The sequence below is a fragment of the Lolium rigidum genome, chromosome 1 (assembly GCF_022539505.1).
Source record: "Lolium rigidum isolate FL_2022 chromosome 1, APGP_CSIRO_Lrig_0.1, whole genome shotgun sequence".
NCBI lineage: Eukaryota > Viridiplantae > Streptophyta > Magnoliopsida > Poales > Poaceae > Lolium > Lolium rigidum.
The window spans coordinates 94,448,548-94,453,920 of NC_061508.1; positions in this window are offsets into that span (position 1 = coordinate 94,448,548).

Sequence of the window (5,373 nt, forward strand, 5' to 3'; positions counted from 1 at the left end):
AAATATCGGTACGAGAAAAATATGAAGGCACAAAAAGAAGTAAACAGAGGAAATATAGATACTAGCAGGAAAGTCAAAAACTTACATCATCTAAGAGCGAATGAGAAGAGCTACCCAATTGAGGGGCAGGCTCGATGATCGTTTCAACCCTTGTCCTTTTTGGTGAAGGAGCAAGGGGGCTTGAAGGAGGAGTGGTGGTGATGACGTTTTGTTGAGGAGGCGAGGATTCTTCTCCTTCAATTGGCGTCTCCGAAACAAGTAAAGTATGTGACGCTCTCGTCCGAGGAGCCACGTCACGAGTTGGTACTTCTTCCTCATCATCACTGCGATTAAAGATCGACAGCATAAAAAGCAAGATGAGACAAAAAACTTCGACTACAGAAATAAGGGGAAATCAAGGTGACTTACGAGCTGACGAGGGATGCGAGATATGGATCATAAGTTGCCTTCGACGTGAAGGATCAACTTCTTCGGCTTTGGAAGTGCCGGAATCTTCGACGTCATTCCTCTTCCTTTTGCCTTTTGGAGAAACAGCGGGAGGAGGAGATAGTGCCGACGCGGTGCCTTCGGAAGATCCCGCAGATTTTCGAGAATCCACGGGTTCATTCACAAAAGACGGAGCTTCTTGATTGTCATCGGTGACAATGGCCCTTTCTTCGACTTCTCCACCTTCGGGAAGAGGAGGAAGCGAGACAAGGTCCGGATGATTCCGTGCAAAATAAAACGAGGGAGAGATGTCAGAAAAGAAGTTACAAAAAAGATAGCAAAGCAACAACAAGACAATAGACAAAGATTACCTTGGGAAGTGGATTGGCGGCGCTGAATGGTGTCACACGGCAAGAAGAAGGGACAACATCTTTTTTGCTGAGAGATGAAATTTTTCGGACAAGTCTTTCTAAATCCTTGACCTCCAAATTCACCGACAGCCGATCTACGTCCTTGTCGCCGGCATATTTCCAGAGAGGATGTTTGCGAGCCTGAAGCGGTTGCACTCTAGTCCTAAGAAAGTATGCAGTGATTTGGACACCCGATAACTCTTTGCCGCGAGTATTTTGCAACTTGTGGATACGAGCCATCAAGGTTTCTGTCGACACCCTTTCTTCTTCGGTGGCCTCCGCGTCCCAGGAGCGGCAGCAAAAGATTTTCTCGGCGCCATAAAAACGGAGGGATGTTGTCCTCCGCACATCCATGGTTCTCCTCCTGATTGTACAACCACTTCTTGCGCCATCCTTGAACTGAGTCAGGAAGCTTGACGTCGAAGTAGTCAACAGTGGGCTGAACAGAAATTACAACGCCGCCTATATTATAGGCGACATTGGGCGAGCCATTACGGCGGCGAAGAAAATGCGCTTCCATAGCGCCCAGTTAGGCTGGACGCCAAGGAAGGCCTCACAAAGAGTGATGAAAATGGAGATGTGAAGAATGGAGTTTGGCGTGAGGTGGTGGAGTTGCAGACCGTAGATAAAAAGCAGTCCACGGAGAAAAGGATGAATGGGGGCGGACAGACCGCGGATGAGGTGATCGACAAAACTTACCCGGTACCCCATTGGAGGGGTTGGGTAGCTCTCCTCACTGGGGAAGCACAATGCCTTGGGTTTCTTGCTGATCCCCAGCTTCTTCAGCATGTTGATGTCTTGAGTGGAAATTTTCGATCTTTCCCACTCCGCCGCCCCAAGATCCACGGCGGCCATGGAGGATTCCGGCGTGCTGTGCCTTGTCAATCGACGCGGTGGCATCAACAATGGCGCAGGGTTTGCAGTTTGGAGGCGAGGAGCTTAAGAGGTTGTGGATCGCAGGAGGAAATTTGCAGATGAGAGAAGGAGGACGGCGCGAGCGGAAGTACTCAAGGAGGAAGAAGACGATCTTATATAGGGGTGCGGTGAAACGAAGAACCGTTGGATAAGGAAAATGTGTGACAGATGATAGCCACGTGGCAACAAGGGTAAAAAAGTAACTCAACGTTGGGGAAGTTACGGTGCGTACGCCAGAAAAAGCGGAGGACGTGTGTCCCCCACTTGCACGACGTGTCAAGATAGTGGATCAATTGGGCCCGCATGGCAGCGAGAAAAGACTTGTCGCAAATTTTTGACTAGCAATCGTGGCTATCGTCAGCAATAACGTCATCTTGAACGTTCCAGGATCTCTTTGGAAAAATGAAAAGATCAAGAAAGATAAAATAGAAATGACGTGAGCCTATGATCAAATACAAATATTTTTTCATAGCCTCGGGGGCTACTCCCATCGGGAGCGCAGTTCGCGCACCCGAGAAATTATAAAACTTCGGGAGAGAAAGAAAATATAGCGGCATAAAGCGTGGAGCCTACAACCAAGCACAAGTCCTTGGCTGTAGCCTCGGGGGCTACTCCCATCGGGAACGCTGTTCGCGTGCCCGATGAAATTATAAAAAAGAAAGGAAGACAGAATGAAAAGAAGAAAGATAGAAAAGCAAAAGAGTATATTTCGAGTTATAAATAACTCTGCATATACTCCCAGCGGGAGAGCAATATAAGTCATCTTTGACTCAATAAAATGTGCCATTCCATCAGCCGAATAAGCACTCGACAATATATTCTCGAACGCCGAAGTTGCGATCAATTTCTGAATGCCGCAAAACTTTGCGAAGGTAAGACCCCGGATCTATTCCGTGAGGCGTGGCGCCGTCTCCGACGTCGGTTTGCTACTTTTATCCGTATCAACGGATACGAAGAAAAATCCTAACGGACGCGTTAGGTACCCGATAAATATGACCGGGACTCGACGGAATGGTAAGACCTTAAGCGGCACTCGTCGAAGTTTACACCAGTATCCCGAAATCATGTCCAGGAACGTGATTTTGAAGTAGGTTTTTGCGGATTGCCACTAGAGCAGTTAACTAGTACCTGATCCGTCAGATGAACTAGCCCCAACTACCATTATCCCTGTACAATATAGAAATTTATATGAAGAAATATAGAAAAGTTTAAGTTCTCGAGTAAAAATAAACAGTGGAGATTTTTCCTGACTCTACGATTCAAGCAAAATCTCTGGGGCTACTGACATAGGCATCCCCAATGGGCCTGCCGAAGATAGTACCCGGGGTTTACTGAAGGCCCACTACTCGAAGAATAAGAAGATTCGGAAGCCCAAGATATTGTTAAGGAAAGCTAGAGTTGTAATAGGAAGTAATATTTGTAATCTTGCGGGAGGAGTTAGAAACCTACCCGAACTATGTAACCTGTACGATATGAATCCCTCGACACCACCTCCTATATAAGGGGGGGTCGAGGGACAAAGAAATCATCGAATCATTGTTTACAAACCCTAGTTTTCATAATCGTCGAGTACTTTTCGGCTGAAACCTTCGAGATCTACTTGCCCTCTACTTCCAACTAAACCCTAGCCTACAATCCATAGGCATTGACAAGTTGATACCTTGTCACCCATTACAACTCTAGTTTTCCTTAATAGTATCTTGGGCTTCCGAATCTTCTTATTCTTCGGGTGATGGGCCTTCAGTAAACCCCGGGTACCTTCTTCGGCAGGCCCATTGGGTATGCCTATGTCAGGTGGAGTCCCTCCGGGACTCCGTTTTCCATAGTGATTTCTTCCGAACTTTTCTAGAACCTTCTAGAACCTTCCATAAATGCACCAGATCATTTTCAAACTTATAAAATGACTTCCTATATATGAATCTTATTCTCCGGGCCATTCCGGAACTCCTCGTGATGTCCTGGATCCCATCCGAGACTCCGAATAAAACTTCGAACTCCATTCCATATTCCATATCTACTTAAACGACATCAAACCTTAAGTGTGTCACCCTACGGTTCGCGAACTATGTAGACATGGTTTGAGACCTCTCTCCAACCAATAACCAATAGCGGGATCTGGAGATCCATAATGGCTCCCACATATTCAATGATTACTTAGTGATCGAATGAACCATTCACATACGATACCGATTCCCTTTGTCACGCGATATTTTACTTGTCCGAGGTTTGATCATCGGTATCTCAATACCTTGTTCAACCTCGTCTCCTGACAAGTACTCTTTACTCGTACCGTGGTATGTGGTCTCTTATGAACCATTCATATGCTTGCAAGCTAATTAGACGACATTCCACCGAGAGGGCCCGAGTATATCTATCCGTCATCGGGATGGACAAATCCCACTGTTGATCCATATGCCTCAACTCATACTTTCCGGATACTTAATACCACATTTATAACCACCCATTTACGCAGTGGCGTTTGATGTAATCAAAGTACCTTTCCGGTATAAGTGATTTACATGATCTCATGGTCGAAGGACTAGGTAACTATGTATCGAAAGCTTATAGCAAATAACTTAATGACGTGATCTTATGCTACGCTTAATTGGGTGTGTCCATTACATCATTCACATAATGACATAACCTTGTTATTAATAACATCCAATGTTCATGATCATGAAACTATGATCATCTATTAATCAACAAGCTAGTTATACAAGAGGCTTACTAGGACTCCTTGTTGTTTACATAACACACATGTATAAATGTTTCGGTTAATACAATTATAGCATGATATATAAACATTTATCATAAACACAAACATATATAATAACCACTTTATTATTGCCTCTTGGGCATATCTCCAACAGTCTCCCACTTGCACTAGAGTCAATAATCTAGATTACATTATAAGGTACCTAACACCCATGGCATTCTGGTGTTGGTCATGCTTTGCCCTAGGGAGAGCTTTAGTCAACGGATCTGCTACATTCAGATCAGTGTGTACTTTGCAAATCTTTACTTCTCCATCTTCGATGTACTCGCGAATCGAATGAAAACACAGCTTGATATGCTTCAGCTTCTTGTGTGACCTTGGTTCTTGTGCATTGGCGATGGCACCCATGTTGTCACAATAGATGAGTAGTGGGTCCAATGCACTTGGAACCACACCAAGCTCAACAATGAACCTCTTCATCCATACCGCTTCCGATGAAGCCTCTGAAGCCGCTATGTACTCCGATTCTGTTGAAGACTTCGCCACCGTGCACTGCTTCGAGCTGCACCAGCTTACTGCAGTACCATTCAATATAAACACGTACCCAGACTGAGACTTAGAGTCATCAGGATCAGTGTTCCAACTTGCATTGGTGTAACTGGTTACAACGAGCTCTTGGTCACCTCCATAACAAAGAAACATATCCTTAGTTGTTTTCAAGTACTTCAGGATATTCTTGACCGCTGTCCAGTGTTCCATTCCTGGATCACTTTGATATCTGCTAGTCAAACTAACTGCATGTGCTATATCCGGTCTAGTACACAACATGGCATACATGATAGAACCTACTGCCGAGGCATAGGGGATCTGATTCATCCTCTCTCTTTCTTGTGCCGTAGCCGGAGC